Source organism: Callorhinchus milii, unplaced genomic scaffold (assembly GCF_018977255.1).
Source record: "Callorhinchus milii isolate IMCB2004 unplaced genomic scaffold, IMCB_Cmil_1.0 Scaffold30, whole genome shotgun sequence".
In the NCBI taxonomy this organism is placed as follows: Eukaryota; Metazoa; Chordata; class Chondrichthyes; order Chimaeriformes; family Callorhinchidae; genus Callorhinchus; species Callorhinchus milii.
In genome coordinates, this window is record NW_024704771.1 from 951,020 (window position 1) to 971,792 (window position 20,773).

The 20,773-nt window shown below is 48.7% G+C and overlaps 1 protein-coding gene and 1 long non-coding RNA gene across 4 annotated transcripts in view; both read left to right on the forward strand.

Annotated features, from left to right (window-relative positions):
• The window catches only part of LOC103172714 (butyrophilin subfamily 1 member A1-like), a 69,089-nt gene that overhangs the window by 20,598 nt on the left and 27,718 nt on the right, over nt 1-20,773 (forward strand). The gene's annotated exons all lie outside the window — the stretch shown is intronic.
• Nucleotides 10,757-13,664, forward strand: LOC103191559. 2 transcript variants are annotated; one of them, XR_006085849.1, is made up of 4 exons: nt 10,757-10,813; nt 11,865-12,076; nt 12,759-12,781; nt 13,293-13,664. It is a non-coding gene; the product is annotated as an uncharacterized LOC103191559 (long non-coding RNA). The 2 variants fall into 2 exon arrangements; XR_006085848.1 differs by lacking the exon at nt 10,757-10,813 and adding an exon at nt 11,519-11,610.

The following is a 20,773-nucleotide window of genomic DNA, read 5'->3' on the forward strand; positions in this document are numbered from 1 at the left end:
ACAACCACTGATGGTGGGGCAGAGGGTGCGAGGGACGAGTGGGAGACCGGTGCCAGTCAAGCGGATGTGGAGTGGATTGGGGGGTGAGTGGGTCGGGGAAGTTTTCAACATGAGTGTGAATATCTTGAAGTTGATCCATTCAGTGATGGGGAGTCAGTGGAGCCTGGACAGAACCGGTGACATGTTGGTATGGAGTTTGGTCCAGGTCAGTTTTCTGTGGCAGAGTTCTGAATGAGCTGGAGATCTTTTGAATGGTGGACCTGGGGAGGCTGGTGAGGAGTGTGTTGGAGTATTCCAAGAGGAGGTGACAAACACATGCACAAGGTTTACGGCTGCATTTGTGATAAGATACCGTCGGAGGCAGGCAATTTGGTGGAGGTAGAAGAAGGTGGTCCTGGTCAGGGATTGGATGTGGGGGAGGAAGGGCAGTCGGAGGTTGAACTGGATGCCTAAATTGTGCACTGAGACTGAAGGAGAGACCAGAGATGTTGAGGAATCTCGATCCACAGTGGTGAAGACATTGACAGACAGAAGGAGTATGGCTTCCATCTTGTTCATATTCAGCTGCAGGAAGTTTACACTCATCCAGGCCTTGATGTGTGCGAGACAACCTGATAGAACATTGGGGACCTGGAGTCATAATAATAATAATAACCATCCTTGCATTTGATATAGCTGTTAATGGAGGAGGGAAAGTAGATTTGTGTGTCATTGCATACATGTGGAAGTTTACCCCATGTCAATGGATAACATTAGGGGGCATATAGATAACTAAGGTAGATGAGGGAGGACGGTGGAGGAGGATGGCATGGTTATTATTATTATTATTATTATTATGGTCAACCGTGGCGGAGAGATCCAGGAGGATGAGGAGGCAGAGGGAGCCCCGGTCACAGATAGAGAGAGTGTCATTTGTGACCTTGAAAAGCACTGTCTCTGTACTGAGGACCGAGTGAAAACCAGACATCAGGGGCTCAAAGAGGGAATTGGTCTCACACAATGCATTGTAGGATTTTGGCCGGGAAGTTTTTGGGAGGTTGGAGATGGGATGGTAGTGTGAGAGACGAGAGAGATCGAGGATGGTTTTTTTTGAGGAGCGCATTATCTAATATATAATAATCCTTGCATTTGATATAGCGCTTTTCACGTCTTCTCGACATCTCAAAGAACTTCACAGAATAGACTGTATATTTAAACCATTACAGTGGTTTTCAGGCGGAGTGGAGCAGCCTGTGGAGAGAGACTGGTCGGTTAGCAAGGAGGAGAGAAGGGGAAGTTGAGTGACCAGAGATGGGTGGGGAGGGGGTCGAGGCAGCAGGTGGTGACCTCCATCTGGGTGATAGAGACTGAGAGAGAGGGGGGAGAATTGGGGGCAAAGGAGTGTAAGGAGGGGAAAGTGGCAGGAGCCGTGGTGGAGGGAGGAGGCATTGTGGATGGTCTGTGTGAGGTGGAAAGGGACATGGGATGGGGGGAGGGGATAATGCAGCCAAACAGATAGTTGAGTGGGTGCACAGAGATGGTGATGGACGGTGGAAATCAGCGTCTTTGGATTGTTATTTGCCTCCCGGGTGACTCTGGAGTAAAAGTCAGTTTTGGTCTGTGAAAAGGGGAGGCAGTAGGTGTGGAGGTGCTCGAGCCACAGTTGGCAGTTTATAGTATAGTGGAGTCCTGTAGCTCAGTGGTTAGAGCACTCGCTTTGCAAGCGAGAGACCTGAGTTCAATTCCAGGCAGAGGGCGAAACCTTGGGCAAGTTTCCTTACTCCACACAGAGCCTAATAATAAACCCTCCAAAACCAAAAACAATAATAAATTGGTCATTTTCAATCCACGACTGTTTGTGGGACATTGCTGTGCGCAATTGGCTGCCGCGTTCGCCCACAAATATACAGTCAATTCACTTTACAATGTGTTCTGTGAAGCGCTTTGGGACGTCCTCCCGACGTGAAAAGCGCTATATCAAATGTAAGGATTATTATTATTATTATTGTCCTGGAATCTGAGGGCTTCACATCAGGGAGACATTACACACACACCCTCAAAGCCACCCCCCCACATACACACCCTAACATCCCCCCCCTCCACACACACCCTTAACATCCACACACCCACACACACCCTCATATCCCCCCCACACACACGCACATCCCCACACAGTCATTCACATCTGTGTTGGGAGAATCTGACTTGCCATCCAGTGTGTGAGCTCACACACTCTGAGACAGGGATATATATCGCTGATATCTTTCTCTCCAGCAATGCCCAGTCTCACAGTCGGGGCTGTGCTCAGAATCTCACTGAAATCTCCCAAATCACTTTTATATCTATAAACAGGTGCCGTGTTGTTCCCCAGTGAGCGGCCGCGTCTCACTGTGTATAAACACCGTGTATTGTCAGTGACAGCTTTTATAATCCGTAACATTTCTCGTTCAATGTAACAGTCACCCAAGAAGCGACATCTTTAACCCTCACTAAACCGAGGTCCCGTCTGCTTCTGTTCAACTGGATATTAATATCCAAAATATTGTCATTCACTTACAAAATACTCGATCAATTTACAATAAATCATGTGTTATTATTTTATGTCCAATGATTGAACACAATCTGCACACACTCCTCACCCTCTGATATACACACCCTCACCCTTACCCCCTGATACACACACCCTCACCCTCACCCTCTGATACACACACACCTAACGCTCACCCCCTGGTACACACACCCCTAACCCTCAACCCCTGATACACACACCCTAACCCTCACCCCCTGATACACACACCCCTAACCCTCACCACGATACACACCAAGAACAACAAATTATATTTTTGCAGCGCATTTCACGTCAGGACATCTCAAGTGGCTGTAATGTTAGGAATGCCAACCTGAGCTGGTGGTTGGGATCAGGAGGGCTGGAAGGCAGGGAGGGTGGACGTAAGAGGATGATCGATGGAATGGTCAAAAAGGAGTGATGGGCCTTGAAGGCGGCAACGGAAGGGGCGAGGTGGAGGGACTGAGGAATCGGGACAGAGAGGGTGAAGCCCGCTCGCCGATGGTGGGGTGGACAAGGTGGGGGACATGGAGTAGGCTGGAGATGCAGAGCGGAGAGGACAGGTTAGTGGGGTTAAGAGTTCACAGTGGTAGAGAGCAGCAAGGCCATGGTGGGCTTTGAATTTGAGGACCGGGATGTTGAACTGTATCGTCTGAGGGATGGGGAGCCAGTGGAGCCGGGCGAGGATGGGGGTGATCGGGTCACGGAGCCTGGTTGGGGAGGTGGACAAAGAGGGAGATTCTGCAATTGAGCCTTGAGATGCCAAATGTGTGTATGAGGGTTTTGGTGGCCTGACGGGTGAGGAAGTGGAGGAGTCGAGCAATGTTGCGGAAGTGGGGGAAAGGCAGAGCGGATCATGGCATGTATATGGGAGAAAAAAGACAGTTGAGTGTCGAACAAGACACACAGGATCCTGACTGGGGGCTGGAAGTGAAACGGTTAGGAAGACAAATTGGAGATTTTGAGAGATAAGCCCTGAACAATTCAAGCGGAGAACCTTTAATTTTGAGGCGAGAGGAGAGGTGGTGGAGGATGATGGAGTGGTCCATGGTATTGAAGGCAGTGGAGAGGTCGAGGAGGACAAGGAGCCCGAGGGAGTCCTGGTCACAGATGAGCAAAATGTCCTTTGTCACCTTGACCAGAGCAGTTTTTGTGCTGCTAACAGCTCAGAAACCCAATTGGAGGGGATCGTGAAGGGAGTGGTAGGAGAGGAATGAACGAAGCTGGGAAGCAATGACTCTTTCAAGGACCTTGGAAAGAAAAGGGAGGTTGGAGATGGGCCGGTAGTTACAAAGCAAGAATGGGTCCAGGGAAGATTTGTTCAGGATTGGGATGATTCTCGCTGCTAAATGATAGAGAGCGATTGATGCTGTCGGAGAGTAAGAAGAAGTGTGGGGAATGGGGTCAAGGGAGCAGGTGGTGTGTTTCATGTTGGTTATGGTGGTGATGAGAGAGGAGGGGGAGACAGGTTCAAAAAGGTGAAGGGAGGTTATGTGTAGGGGTTAGAGTGTGGGGGTGAAGAAGGGGAGGGAGGGTGGAGGCAGTTGAACAGATCTTCTGGATTTTGGACTTGAGGAAATCCAGCATCTCCTCACAGTCACAACTTGAGGAGACAATAGGTGAGGCATAGGAGGGTGGACGGAGGAATTTGTGTTGGAGAATAGGAGCCTGGGGTCTTCCTTCTCGTCCAAGATTATCTTGGAGTAGAAGGACCGTTTGGTGGAGGTGAGGGCAGAGTGGTACGTTTGTGAGAGATGGGAGGGATGGAGGGTGGGCTTGAGGAGGGGTGTGATAACAGCGGGTTTCAGGGGGATTTACATGGATGGATTTGAAAATTGAGCTCAGAATTGACGTCCGGCAATGAGTTTGATGGAGATTTTGAAATGGCGTCTCCGCGCCTGAAGCTGCCAAACCTTCGCCTCACTGGTCCCTCACCACCACTCGTTCCTCCACCCGTGGCCTCAGTGGTCTCTCCCACCTGTTGTACAGATGGGAGATTTGAAATTTCTTGCCCCGCCAGTGCTCATCCATGGCCAACCTCGCCCGGCTTTCATCGGCCAAACCTTCAGCCCTCCCCACTCACATCTTCCGCTGTTTACAGTGGTTTCCCGTTTCCCGAGGCCCTGCCATTCACTGACTCACGAGCACGAGCACCATGTGTTGGGACCTTTGGAAGGACTGTCTGTGGTCCACCTCAGGACTCAGGACTTTCCCTTCCCAGCTCCCCTTAAACAGGTGATGGTAATAGATTGGGTGGTGGTGCGGGGCTGAGCCCCTCTAACTCTCATCACCCGCTGTCTAAGCACAACTACAGGTTAACCAAACTTCACTTGTTTTCTCTTATTAATAATAATCAATCCTTGTTTTTCCCTTTGTGATTGCTTTTGATGACTACATTCATTTTAATACCTTTCATCTGTTTATTTAATTAAACAATGAAACACTAGATATGATTATTAATGATGCATTTGATATAGCGCCTGATAACGTCTTCGAGACGTCTCAAAGCTCTTCACAGAATATACTGTAAAGTTAATTGCATATATACTTTCAGCCGCCAATGGTTCGCAGCATTGTCCCTGCAACAGTTGGGTTTCAAATTATTTCATTATAAATAATTTTGTTTCAATCCTAAACTGATCGGTTTGTGTATGAAAAATAAAATATTTGAAGCTACTTCAACAATATTAAACTCCAATTTATAATAATAACGAGCTGTGCCCATTACAGCTTTGAAAGCAAACCAAAGGATCCAATATGGAATGGAGATTTCAGTGACAGCATTGACAAACCATTTAACATACCATAAGCACTGTGTGTACACCTTAAGCAAAACTGCCATACATGTGCGACGGGTCATAGCTCAGGAACGAAAGAAGATCGTATCTAAGCTATGCCAACCAAAGCGGTTTACTGTGTGATCCAGCAGGTCCTCGAGTTATTGCAAGGCTTCCGTGTGGACGATATTTGCAGCTTTTCCTTCTCCGGCCATGATGTACAGGGTTTGAGATCATAGCTTTCTCTGTTGAATCCAATTCTGCTGTTCTTTGTTCTTCAGTTTCATTTAATTCGCCTTCTCTCTTTTCATAGCATTTCTGTTTGTCCTTGAAAGGCTTGATCTTCGCTTCCGCATCTTTAATATTAAGAAAATTATTGGGAGGACTCCTGTTGGGAGGAATGAGTGAGAAGACTCAGTGGGAGGAGTCCTTGTTCAGAGGACTCCTGTGGGAGGACTTGTGTTGGGAGGACTCCTGTGGGAGGACTCCTTGTTGGGAGGACTCCTTTTGCCACTTTTTTGCAGAATATAGAATGGTGTGTGATTTTGTTGCAAAATACTGTGCAAACCCCATATTTTGGTGCTTAAGCTCATCAACAATAGGAGATCCCCGAAAAAAATATGCCCATGACACTCCACACTGCAAGAACTTTCCAATGAGGTATAAATCATGTTAATCGGTTATTGTGTTTTTAGCAGACAAACAAACAGACCTTTTTTCTATATTAGTTCAGATAATAATCCTTGCATTTGATTTAGCACTTCATCACAGCTTTGAGGCGTCTCAAAGTGCTTCACAGGATATAATGTAAAGTGAATTGACTGAAAAATAAAATATTTAAACTCCCACAGTAACACTTTATTACAGACAGAGAAATAGATTCACCTTTTCCTCGTTTCTCCTGATGGCTGTTGTGGTGTAATTTGAGGAATAGAATCATTTGCTGAAAGTTACTGTGGTTTAAAATGACAGTGAAGCCACACACAGCGTTAAATACATAAACCTGCAGTACCGCGTTACTGCCAACAGATGGTGGTGTTGCACTGGGAAACTTCACCCCAATGTTCACAGTAAAACAACAATAATAATCATAATAATAATATTTGAGAAGTGCCTTTTCATGTCAGGAGAACATCTCAAAGCACTTCACAGGATTCACTGTAAACATAAGAGCTGAGAAGTTACAGGACATAGTTACACAGTGAACCTCACATCAGTATAATTGCTGACGTCACACCTGAACCCGAGTAAATTCACCTTTTCCTCGTGTCTCCTGATGGATGTTGTGATGTGATTTCAGGAACAGAGTCATTTGCTGAGGCTTAAAACGACAGTGAGGCCGAGCGTATACAGTGGAAGCCACTTAAGACGGACACGCCAGGGCCGGGCATTTTGTCCGAATTAAGAGGGGCCCTGAAGTTAACTGGTTTCAATGCATTAAATCTCACCCGGTTTTCTTCATCCAATTACTGCAGCAACAAATTACATTTGTACAGCGGCTTTCACGTCAGGAGGAAATTGAACCTTTTTTATTGAAAACTTCTCTCAAGTCGGACTGCACAAGATCAGTGCGGCGTCTCTCTCTGCTGCTCACAATGATGTCAGGAAGTGCATTCTAACACTTGTCATAGAGTCCGCTCTTTAGTACGAAGCTTTCTGCCTCTCACAGGCCAGTCAGACCTGTGCCGGCCATCACAGATGGGGCCTCGTTCTCCTCAGAGTTGCTGTCGCTGTCGTTCACGACTAGTGGCCCCTCGGCGACCACAGCTTCAGCCACGATGGCCTCGTGGTCCTGGGGATCACAGCAGAGTAGATCAGCGTCAATGTCCAGGATCTGGTCAGTGATCTGCCTCTCGCTCTCGGCCTCTGCGCTTGTCCTCCCCTCCGCCTCAGTGCAGGGAGCAGCATCACCAGTCACAAACCACCTTTGTGAAGCAGTCGGATATGATCGCAGGCTTCATGCTCTCCCAGGCCCTGGCAACCATGCCGATGGCATCCAGAGGCTGATGTGTCTCACCAGCTCTCCCACCGTGGCATGGGGGCTGATCACGTTGCCATCGATGTTGTCCAGGAGGCACTTTCGTAGCTCCTCGTGGTAGGAGAGCTTCAGGTTTCGGATGATCCCTTGACCCATGATCAGAGTGGTGTCCGGGGGAATCAGTTCCAGGCAGATGTTCTTGAGGGTTGGAATGGTCAGGTGACATGGTGCACTGTCCACAAAAACAAGAATCTTACGCCCCTGCTCAACCAGCTCAGTGTCCCACTGCGTCAGCCACTCCTTAAAGATCTCTCATCATCCACGCCATCTTGTTGGCCTTATAGGTGATGGGTAGAACAGTGAGGTCAACCCCCTTCATACAGCGAGGGCGTTGGCTCTTCCCGATGACCAGCGGTTTGCGCTGGTCACTGCCGGTCATGTTAGGGCAGGCCATCAGTGCGATGCTGTCCATCGCCCTCTTCACACCATTCAGCGCCGTCTGGTGAAAATACAATGAGCCGTCGTGTCCTGGACGGTAGTACAGCCCCGTTTCCTCCGCGTTGTAGATGTCATTGGCGGCATAGGAAGAGAGCAGCACACTGCTGGTGTCAGCGCCCTCTGGGGCAGTGCTCTTTAGCTCTCTGGGAAGCAGCCTGTGTGTGATGTTGTTACGTGCCTTCCAGCGGCTAAACCAGCCGTCAGTCACCGTGAAGCCCGGCTTCCTGAGGTCACGCGCCAGGCTCTCTGCTTTGGCTTTGAGGATGGGCCAATGAGCAGCTGCCCCTCAGTGGACGCCCTTTGGAACCACAGGAGATCGTGCTCCACCTGGGGATCTTTGCCTTTGCGATCCCTCTTCTTATGAGGAGGCCGCTGTGTGGCACAGCTTCATCTCACTGGCAATGATGTCGCCCAGTTTCGACGTCTTGACTCCAAGTCTTCTGGTCAGTTCTCGTAGCGGAGTCCCTCATGGCTCCACCTTGACTCTGTCTAACACTTCTGTCTTCTCCAAGAGCGTCCGAGACATTTTCTTCGACATGGCGGCTGTTTATCACGCGCTGTGTGAGAGGGTGACATGAGTTAATGATAAAAAATAATAATCTGCGTATTTGCTACAGCGCCTGATCACAGTGTTGAGATGTCTCAAAGCACTTCCACAGGCAGTGAAGGCGTTGGATAGTGAAGCCTGTGTTAGAGAAAGAGCAACATTTTGGCGGGTGATGTGAATAGAGGAGCTGGTGGGGGAAGGTTCGGGGGAAAACGACTGTCAAGTATAAGTGATGAGAATTAATAATAGTATTTCTTGCATTTGATACAGAGCCTTATCATGTCTTTGAGATGTTTCAAAGGGCTTCACAGTATAAACTGTGAAGTCAATTGACTGTGTATTTTGTGGGCAGAGTATGACAGCCAATTGCATACAACAGTGACCCACAAACACTCTTGGATTGAGTGACCAAATTATTTCTTTTTTAATTCAGTTGGGAAGGATGTGGATGAGGGAAGTGAAAGAAGGGGGTAGGGGTTACCTTTTGGAGGCAGGGGAGGCAGGCCTTGGGGTGCGCTGATGATGGGGCAGTCGGGGTGGCTGCTCTGGGACAATCATTGACAAGTATTGCGGTGCTCCGGGTGGAGGAGGCTCAGGGCTGGAGCAGAGGGAAGTTTCTGGAAGGGCCCAGGATAGAGAGCAGGCGAGGAGGGTGACAGGAGACAAGAACTGATTGTAATAATAATTCTTGCATTTGATATAGCACCTTATCACATCTTCCAGATGTCCCGTAGGGCTTCAGACAATACTGTGTAAAGTGAATTGACTGTGTATTTTGTGGGAGAAACGTGGCAACCAATTGCACACAGAGGTGTCCCACAAACAGTCATGGATTCAGTGTCCAAATTCTTTTTTTAAGGGACTATTCCCCCCAGAATGCGACTAAAACTGGTTCCTATTGACTGCTTGGTAAACAGAGGCATGTGCAGTAAGGGAAGTTGCCTAAGTTTTCTCCCCGCTCGGGTATCGAACACGTGCTCGACAAGAGCCCAATCTGATATGTAATGTAGGGAGAGGGAGAGAGAGAATAATAGTAACAATAATCCTTGCATATCATATAGTGACTTAACTCTTATTCAACACATCTCAAAGGGCTTCACAGGATACACTCTAAAGCGTATGTGACTGTATATTTTGTGGGCAAAGCGCAGCAGCCGATTGTGCACAGCAGTGTCCCCACAAACAGCCATGGATTGAAGCAACTAAATTATTATTGTTGTTGTAGGGATTAAATCCCCAGGAAAAGTGACCCGGCAATCGACGAACAACTGAGTGAAGTGAGAGAGAGGGAATGAGAGAGAGTCAGAGAGAGGGAGTGAGAGTCAGAAAGAGAGAGAGCGAGTGAGAGAAAGAGTCAGAGAGAGAAGGAGGGAGTGAGAAAGAGGGCGGGACAGAGAGGGCGGGGAGGGCGGGGAAGGAGATGACAGGAAACAGGTAATAAACAGTAACTTGTTGACTTTCCTGTTGTTTTGGGGGAAATGACTGGTTCCTTCCTGTGCACCGGAAGCTGTCAATGCACAACCCAACCGGGACCTGGCGCTTTGTGTCCGAATTAACCGGTGTCCAACGTTACCCGAATACCGCGGCCGCCATTGTGTGCTGTTATATCCCGCGGTGACGCTGTGTCACCAACGGGTGGCGCTGCCTCGTGTGGTATGTGGTTCGATGCCGCGGTGACGCTGTGTCACCAACAGGTGGCGCTGCAGCCACTCCGCACTGTCAGTGATACACCGCCACCATCACAGAGATAGGGCGCTTTCACCCGCGCAGTGCATTGTGGCTCCCGGGCACCGCCATTGCTGCTGTTCCTTCTGCTCAGTGTCAGCGACACAAACCCCCGCACAGGCGGCGCTTCCTCTCGTCCCCGTCTCACCCCCTCCCTCTGGGGAAATGTCATCATTGTTATTATTATTACCTTCTGATCCGGGCCCAGGGGGAGGGTCACAGCCACAAACCTCCCAAACAAGTGGCTTCTGCTGATCTCTGGGTCTGGACACAGCCCCAAAGCTGAGAGTGGCAGCAGTTTGTGGGAGTGAGCGGTGGAGGGGACACGGCTGCAGAGAGCAGCACCGGAGCTCAGCGGAGGGTCTCACTTGCCCCGTTTGCCCGGACCTGGTCAAGGGTCCGGTTTCTCTGGTTTGCGGCCACAGCTTCTGCCGCTCGTGTCTCGCAGGGCTTTGGGAGAGGCCGGAGGCTCACTCCTGCCCGGAGTGTCGCCAGGTGTGTCCGGGAGGGGAGCTGAGAGCAGGTCGACCAATGGATAATTTGGCTGAAAAAGCTCAAAATCTCAGTCTGGATCCGAAACGGGGAGAAAGGGAACACCGTTGTGACGATCATCGGGAAGAGCTGAAGCTGTTCTGTGAGACGGATAAGAAATTGATCTGTGAGATGTGTCTCATTTACGCTGAGGAACAGAATCACAAATCACTCAGTGATGTCCATAGACAAAGCTGCTGAGATCTACAAAGGTACACAAGGAGCGGACTTTATAATGTGACTGCAATTACTCTTTCTTTCTTGAGCCGAGTGTCTGACACACACGGAAACTATTGCTGTGTTTAAGAGAATCCAAAGCAGGTGGTGATTGAGATATAAGGGAGAAACTATTTCCACTGGTGGGTGGGTCGTAACCCGAGGATTTATAACAGTTAAAAGAAACAGAGGAGAGGTTTTCCCACAGCGTTGTTCGTGTCTGGAATGCATTGCGTGAAAGGGTGTTGGAAGCCGATTCAATAACAACTTTCAAGAGAGAAGCAGATAATTATTTGGGGAGGACAAGTTTGCAGGGCTATGGGGAGAGAGCGGGGGAGTGGGAGTGATTGGGAAAGCTCTTCTCAAAGAGCCGACACAGACACAATGGACCAAAAGGCCTCCTTCTGTGCTGTATAATTCTATGATTCTATGATATGTTAACTGCACATGGAATATTGACCTGTGTCCCCGGAGGGACGCACTCTGTTTACAAATCTGTTGACTATTTGACACAGGCCGACAAGAGCCAAGGCTTGTGTATCCCAGAGTATATGTCGGGGTATCTATCGAAGTTTAACCAACTAAATGGCATGAGCGGCCATTGAGAGCGCTATCTGTCAGACTTCCCGCTGTGTGTTCTCTCTGGTCATACAGTTAACAATGTGTTTGTTTTAGTTAATTTCCATTTTGATTACAGGAGAAACTGAAATCATATTTCAACTTGGGTCTGAAGAGAAAGGATGTTTTTTTTCAGTGTTAATTTGGGCTAAAAGAGAAGATTTCTGCCTTGAAAGTAAGTTGCGTGTGATAGGAGTCAGCACTCTCACCTCTGAGCCAGAAGATTGTGGAATCCATCCCCACTACGGGCTGTTAGTCGTGTCTCTCTCTTTACCGTGTGATGTCTGGGCTCTCAGTCGTGTCTCTCTATTTACCGTGTGATGTCTGGGCTCAGTCGTGTCTCTCTTTACCGCGTGTCATGTCTGGGGTCTCAGTCGTGTCTCTCTCTTTAACGTGGCCCGTTGTGATGTCTGACGCCTCACTTTACAGGAACAGGCGAGGAGTCTGCAGAACGACGTCACGGCTGAGTTTGCCGAAATGCACCAGAGCCTCAGTGACACGGAGCAGTGTGTAATGCGAGAGCTCAGAGAGTGAGAGGAGGAAATGTTATAGGGTTTGAAGAGGCGTTAAAATCTATAGACCCAGAATTAGTAACGTTACAGCGGCAAATGGATGAACAGGACATGGGGTCCTTTCTGAGGGTAAGAAAAGGAGATTGTTTTTATTTATGTAATAATAGTCCTTGCATTTTATACAGCGCCTTTAATTTCCTTTTAATGCCTCAAAGTGATTCATAATAAAGTGTAGTGAATGTGTATTTTATAGACAAATACAACAGCCAATTTGCACCGAAAGTGTCCCACAAACAGCAATGAAGTGAATGACCAATTGTATTTGGGAGTAACTCCCTTCACGTTTCCAGTCGTGTCCGGGATCTTTATCGTCCACCTGAACAGGCGCAACACCACAGGTTAACGTGTCATCCAAAGGACAGCCCTCAGCTCTGCAAAACTAACAACATAACAGAGCTCAGCCCTTACACTCGCCTACAAAACACACAGTCACTACACTTTACGGTGAATCCAGTGAAGTGTTTGAGATGTCCTCCCAATGTGAAAGGCTCTGTACCAAATGCAAAACTAAAAACGTAACAGAGCTCAGCCCTTACACTCGCCTACAAAACATACAGTCACTACACTTTACGGTGAATCCAGTGAAGTGTTTCAGACGTCCTCCCAATGTGAAAGGCTCTGTACCAAATGCAAAGCTCCTTCTTCTCACCTTGTGTAAAGCTCCCTGAGCGAGTCACCGTGTGGAGGTTGTTCCGCACGCGGAGGGTTAGCTGCTGTGACTCTGACCTCTCGGTGTTTTGTTTCATTTCAGGAGGAAGATTCTCGGAAGATCAGGTCTGACGTTCTCTTCATACAAACTGTTTCACTCATTAATGTCAAAGCAGTAACCACGGGATCCACTCTGCTGCCTGTGCCCTTTCTACTGCCACCCCCTCCCCAGCTCCCTGTGTCCCCGACCGGCCCCACCCATCCCTCCCTCACTTTTAATGGCCTCCAAGATCTTGATCCTCCTGACCTCGGTGACCTATTAACACTATACCAACCTGTCTGCTCCACCTGCTCCATGTCCACAGCCCTACCCACCCCACCACTGGCGGTCGGGGTCTCTGCTTTTCTGCTCCAGCTTCTGGAACCAAAACCCCCCATCTCCCTCCCCTCCTTTAAGGCCCATCTCTTCCTCTTTGACCATGTCTTCAGCCACTCTCCAACTCCCACCCTCCAACCCTCTTGATTCCAACACCCGGCTCAGGTGTAACCCTTGACTGTCCAGCTCCTTGGGACATGTTTCTGAAGTGGAAGGTGCAGTGCAAATGTAATTTTTTGTTTCTTGTTGTTATCTTTACAGTGTTAGTGAAGACTGGATCGAGCCATCAGTGTTACGAGGAGATTTGACTCTGGCAAAGACTTCACAGTGTGGAGAGAAATGATCCACATGATCAGCCTTGGTGAACAGTTCCAGACTCGTCCCTCACTATAAAGCCCTCACTGTGTGGTAGATGCAGAGAGTTGTTTTTGGTCAGCAGTTGGGTGTCTGACACACACGGAAACCCATCACCATGCTTCTGAGTCTCTGAACCAGTCTGAGAGTTGCATATACATATGCCACCTCCACATGGAAATTTCCCTGTGTCTCACCAGTCCTGACTGTGGGCTCCAGGAGGTCACCACCTCACACAGACAGACATTCATCCAAAGAGAGACACGCACTCACAGACACAGAGAGACACACACTCACAGACACAGAGAGACACACACTCACAGACACAGAGAGACACGCACTCACAGACACAGAGAGACACACACTCACAGACACAGAGAGACACACACTCACAGACACAGAGAGACACACACTCATAGATATAGAGAGAGACATACAACCAGAAAGAGAGACACACCGAGACACATACTCAGAGAGAGACTCCTATTCAGACAGAGAGAGAGACACACACACAGATTCACACCCAAGAGAGAGAGTGACACACACATAAGTAGGGAGAGACACACAGACACGCTCAAACACCCAGAGACAAAGACATACAGATACAGACACGCGCACAGACAGAGACACACACATACTTGCGGAGACACACACAAACACAAACAAACATAGGAACAGGAGTTGGCCATTCAACCATTCGAGTCTGTTCTGCCATTCAATTAGATCATGGCTGATCTGTACCTGAACCCTATCCATTCCAATTTCCCACTTTTTCCCCCGTATCCCTTGACACCCTGAACTACCAAAAACCTCACGCTTGAAGGTGTGGATGGATTAAGAATCCACAGCCTTTTGGAGGAGAGAAATCCAGATTTCTACCACCATTTGAGTGAATAAATGCTTCGTGATTTCACTTTTAAATGGCCTGGTTCTAATTTGAAGATTATGCCCTTGTTTTAGATTTCCCACCAGAAGTAATAGCTTCTCTGTAACTACCCATTCAAATCCGTTCACCATCTCAAACACCTCAATCAAATCACCCCTCAACCTTCCAATCTCAAGGGAATACAATCTAAGTTTACGCAGCCTTTCCTCGTAACGTAACCCTTTGAGGCCTGGAAACATTCCAGTGAACCTGTGTTGCACCCCCTCCAGGGCCAATTATATCTTTCCTGAAGAAAGATATGGTCACACATTACCTCACACAGACAGACAGAGAGAGACACACTGAGAGAGAGAGGAGAGAGACACAGACAGCGCTCCCCACAGCGGCTCCTTAAAGCCGGGCGTTGGGCAGTGGTAACTCACCAGCCAGTGAAGCCCATTTCCCACCTGTGGTGCTGACACTATCCCAACCCCCAGCGCCGCGCACACACATCCAGAGCCGCTCACGTGCACAGAGGCCTGGGGCCGAGCAAACCACTGTTACTGGTGTTCGTGGGGGCAGAGGGGGTGCGATCTTCTATTGGCCCAGGAATCGGGGTGGCTGGTCTATCATGAGCAGCTGCTTCAGTGTTTAAGTCAATCTCTCCGCAATCAAAGCAATCGCTCACTGTGTATTTCTCTCTCTCTCAGCTCCGGCCGTCTGACTCTGGATCCTGACGCAGCCCATCCCTGGCTCATCGTGTCTAAGGACCTGACCAGCGTGAGATACGGGGAAAAAAATGAGAAGCAGCTCCGTAACACCTGGAAGAGGTTCAGTTACTGTCCCATTGTCTGGGATCTGATGGGGAAAACTCTGAGCCGCTGACAATCTGCTGGTCACAGGTTAAACCTGTCTCAGTCTGGCTCAGTCGGTAATGCTCTGGGCTCTGAGTCCGAAGGTTGTGGACTTTAAGTTCAGTGACTCCAGTGCAGTCCTGGGGGGAAGCCCTGCATTCTCAGAGTTGCCCTCCTTTTGATTGAGTGGATGTGAAAGATCCTATGGCACTGTTCAAAGAGGGGAAGCAAGTTTCTCCCAGTTTTCTGGCCAACAATCCCCCAAATAAGATTGTTTTTTCCTTCATGGCTGTTTGTGTGCAATGTAGTGCTTTGGGACGACCTCCTGACATGAAAGCTCTTTATAAGTGTAAATTGTATGACAAGAATCATAATAATAATAATAATCCTTACAACTGGAATAGCAGCTTTCACTACGGGATGACATCCCGGGATACACTGTAGTGACTGTATTTTGTGGGTGAACAAAACACATTGTGTCATATTGCTCTTAAGGTAATATCTTGTGATGTTCTTTGAGATGTTTCAATGGTGTGATTTTTAGCCCGACATCAAAATCAAGGGTTATTATGGTCTGGGCGGGAGCGAGATGTATCCAGGGGTGATGGGGTTACATTTTATAGGCCGCTTCTCTGGATCGTGGGAAACTTGGGAGCGTGTCAATCTGCCGAGCTTGGCAGCGTGATCCTGTCTGAGGTTTTCACCTTTACTTGGCAACGGCATTGCGGGTAAAGTGGTGTGTTCAGCCAAGATACGGAAATATACAAATTGGGTAAATGTGGGGATAATTTCAAATTGTGTAAAGAGTGAAAATTGCACAAATGTACACACTGCGCATTAAATAATTGTTTGAATAAGGAACCGACTGGAGAAACCATATCAATGAATCACCTAAATCACTACAAATGTCACTGACAGTGTTTTCAGCCACTGTGCCCCGAAGCTCTGGATTCCCTCCCTCAATCCCTCCGCCCATTGCCCCCTCCCTCCACACTTTCAAATCCCATCCAAAGACCTTACATTTTGATTGTGTTCACTGTCACCTCTCCCCTCCCTCTACCCCTGGATCGGGGTCAGACTCCCCCTCTGTCAAGCGCTCTGGGACGCTGCCCCGCGTGAAGGACGCGATATAAATGCAAGTTGTTGAATATAAACTCAAGTCTAATAAGTGGAGACATTGCTGTATGGGGCAGTGCTGCCGCCATCTGGTGGTGACAAGATGAACGGCAGTGGGTTCCAGGACCAACATCTGTCACTGAAGCACTCGCCCAGTCAGTCATCGGGTCCTTTTCCATGTTGTTTAATGATTCTTTTCACCTCTCTTTCATTGCTTCAGGCACTCTTCTAAGGGCTTTACTAACGGTTGGACTATTTCTCTTAGCGTTGTTTTATATTCTCCCTTCATCAGTCCTCTATCACCTGACAATATTTCTCTACAATGTTGTCAGTCTCCAAATGTTTGCCTTCTTCTGGTGTTGGTGGACACAAAGTGCAGACAGTGGGAAAGGTAAGATTGAAGCCAAACAAAGCCAAAACCCCATGACGGTGGGGATGAGAGTAGAGACGATGATGGACAGCGTCAGCTCAGGTAAACGTCTCACATCTTCTGATGTTTAAAATGTGAATGATGTACATTTACTGATGCAAAAGCTGACAGTCTGTCATGAACAAGGAATGTCTCTGAGGGATTCCACCTGAATATGCCAAAGCTGTGCATCAGCCCGGCTCAGTCTGTAACACTCTCACACACACCAGGACTTTCAGCTCACAGCCTCGGATGACCCTCTGGTACAGAGCTGAGGGAATTAATATAAGGTCCTGTCTGTGCCTATTCAGGTGAATGTAAAGATCTCACACTACTAATGAATAGAGAACTGTCTCTGTTACAAGAATCAAATCACTAAAGCCGGTCTGTCAGGGCTGACAGATTCTCCCATTCTGTCCTGAGGAGCAGTCGCTGCCCACACACTGTCTGTGCCCCAACCGCACTCCCGCCTGCAACTGTCCTGCTCCTCGAGCCCCTCTTTGTGTTATTTTTCTGTTTCTCTGAGCTCCGGCCTCTCCGACTCTGGATCCTGATACCAGGACTCCGGGTATTCGGAATTCAGACCCAGACAGACCGGGATCGACACCAAAATAAGTTTTGAAAAGGTTTCCGTGGGCCTTCGCTGTGTGTCCTCCCGTGGGCTCCCCTCTCCTGTCACACTGAGCAGCCTCACCATCCTCACTGGCCGTCACAGGGGCCGGGGATACCCACTGTCACTCAGATTGTTTGAATCACTGATTCACTATCTCCTGTTCCTGGGATTCAAACAATTACAATTTATTGGTGTTTTACAATAAAGCAGTAAATGCCGGGACCGACATTGGAATGACACTCAGCTGGAAATTCCGGCTCTCCAGACGGGATCTCCCCCATTGGTCCGGCCTCGAGCCGGGGGTTCAGTGTAATGAGCCACTGTAGCCGCCAGACAGCACAATCAGCACCAGCACCGCAACAGCTCGTCTGGATTAACATCATTCAGAGCATCAGAGGAACCTGACACCCAATGTGTGGGAGCAAAACGTGAGCCATCTGTGTAAAGCTCATCGCCAGCTCGTCTCTGTGCTCGTGTTGGGAGAATCTGACTTGCCATCCAGTGTGTGACTCACACGCTCTGAGACAGGGATATATATCGCTGATATCTTTCTCTCCAGCAATGCCCAGTCTCACAGTCGGGGCTGTGCTCAGAATCTCACTGAAATCTCCCAAATCACTTTTATATCTATAAACAGGTGCCGTGTTGTTCCCCAGTGAGCGGCCGCGTCTCACTGTGTATAAACACTGTGTGTTTTCAGTGACAGCTTTTATAATCTGTAACATTTCTCTCTCAATCACTGTAACAATCGCCCAAGAAGCGACATCTTTAACCTTCTTTAAGCCGAGGTCACGTCTGTGTCTGTTCAAGTGGATATTAATATCCAAATATATTGTCATTCACTTGCAAAAAACTGCCACAATTTACAATAAAACATATTATTATTATTATTTTATGGCCAATCATTATACACAGTCTACACACACCCCTCACCCTCTGATACACACATCCCTCACAGTCAGCCCCTGACCCACACCCTGAGATGTCTTAACTCCCTCTCCCCCTTATGTACAGAGACCACACGGATAACACAGCGCTGAGACACCGAATGCCCACCTCCTCCTCTGACCCTCATTACTCTCTGCTCCAGTGGTTGTTTCTGATCCAGTTGTTGCTTCCCTCTCCAGCCTCACCGGCTGCTCCATGTTTGGGGTTTGCTGAGACATCTCAAAATGCTTCAGAGAACATACTGTAATGTGTAGTGACTGTGTGTTCTGTGGGCGAAACGCTGCAGTGAAGTGTGCACAGCAGTGACCCACAAACAGTCGTGAATTGAGTGACCAAATTAATTTTGGGGAGAGATTATTACCCCCAGAAAGCGATCCCACCATTATCAACCAGGTTCCTACTTACCGCTTGGCAAAGAGAGGTGTGTGGTGTAAGGAAACTTGTCTAAGGTTTCGCCCCACCCAGGAATCTCTCACTTGTGAGGCGAGTGCTCTCACCACTGAGCTATAGGACTCTACTGTTTTCAAGAGGAAGCCGGACCTCCTAAACCTATCCTCACCCCCTCCCCTTTATGGGGGGCGCAGGCAGGTCAACAACACACAGGATGGGCACACGTGTTTGTGACGCTCCCTTTAAGCTCAGTCAGGAGACCTTCGCATGAGGGAGAGGAGGATTGAATGGAATGGGAGGCAGTAAGGAATGGGTGGGGACTGATGTGGAATATAAACACCGGCACAGACTGGTTTGGCGGTTTCTGTGCTGTATATTCTTTGTAAATTGAAGTGTAACTCAATGCGCAGCCCCTGAGGTGCCCGACTGAGACATTTCCCAAACCACTGGCGGCAGAAACATTCACAAACTGCGTGAATTACACACAGACCCGGGAATGGCATTCTGTGTTTCCACCTTTTGGGAATATGGTGAATCTGCCCCATGTTGATGCTGTGTTTGCAGAGACTGTCATTAATTCTGCCGCTCAGTCTATTCAGTCTGTCACAGCCCGTCAGCAAGTCTCCACTATTCACAGACTCAGACAAAACCAGACTGAGACACACTGTCACCCACACTATATTTATTATATCAAGACTCGACTCCACCTCCACACGATGCAGATCATCCAGAACCGCACCTACTCCCAATCCTATCAGCCCCGCACTCACTTGATTCCAATGGCTTCCCATCCCCAGAGGATAGAGCTCAAAATCCTCATCGTCTCCATCAAGGCCCCCCACGGCCTTGTCCCTTCCTCCCTCTGTGACCGACTGAGCCATTACCAACCAAACTGGGCAGAGAAGAAGCACAAAGGCTGTGACAGGACAGCGGAGCCATCACCGCCCCTCACACAGACTGACACACACAGCGGGAACGGGAGGCAGTGGCTCCGGACACGGCTCTGGGCCTGAGAGCCGCGGTCTGACCACCTGCCACAGGCGGGAAGTGTGTGAAGGGACACAGTGGCCGCCACACACAGCGGGTCCTGGGGGTCACTGGTTTACCGCACACACCACACAAGTGCGGGAAGGGCGGACAGTGCTCGAGGAGCGAGTCCCGGCAGCTGCTGTCTTACCTCCCGCAGGAAGAGCTTCACACGAGGAGGAGGAGATGGCGTCGGTTATCTGTGGTGACGATCGGATGTCAATAGCGTTTGAAGTTGATTTGGGTTTGAGTTATAAAAGGAAATGCTGTTGAACAGTGAACAGATAGAGAGACGGTGCGGACACGTTTACGCCACAGAATTCAATAGAATTCAATACAATATAAATAGTATAATTTAAGTGTATCGCTGAAGCTGAAAGAACAGTTGAAAGAGAAAGGAAACTGTTGTGAATCGGGACAAGAAAGTTGCACAAGAAAGTTTGTAAATGTATATTATTAAACAAACAAGAAATATTTTAAAAAGAGTGGTTTGAGGTCCTCTGTCCGTCTGGAAACAAAACCCTTCGGCTCTGCTTTTGCCCATCTCTCCCCTCCCCACCCCCTCAGCTCCCATTCCCCCCTCAGGTGCCCATCAGCTCTGTGAAGCGCTTTGAGCCATCATCTCGACATGAGGCGCTGTGTCAATATAAACTGTACTGTCACATCCCAAACTGGTCTCAGTGACTGTGAGGCTGAGAGCAGCTGAACTCACGGACTTGTTTTAAACCAGAAATATATTTCTTTGTTGATAGAATATATATTTACACTTTCCTCAAAAAGAAACAAATGCCATAAGAGAATGAAGAAACACAACACGTTATTTTACCATTACGGGACGTGACAGCCCCGACCCCTTGTGGTGGGGGGTTGGGGGGGAGGGGCTGCCATTGCGCACTCCACTTTGGTGGAGGGACCAAGGCTCCCCCCCCCCCCCCCCCCCCCCCGGGGATCTGCTGCCCGTTGCGGGATGTGCTCACATTTCTTGGGGGGAACGCTCCCATTAAGCACAGTCGGGAAACGCCCCGTGTGCACCACAGACATGTGTGACTGCACACACCCTGATAAGGGGCACTTCCATTTACAGATGTCACCCCAATGTGCACCGTAAACACATATAATTACACTAACAAAACACCCCGAGACATCGAACACAAACCATACACTGCA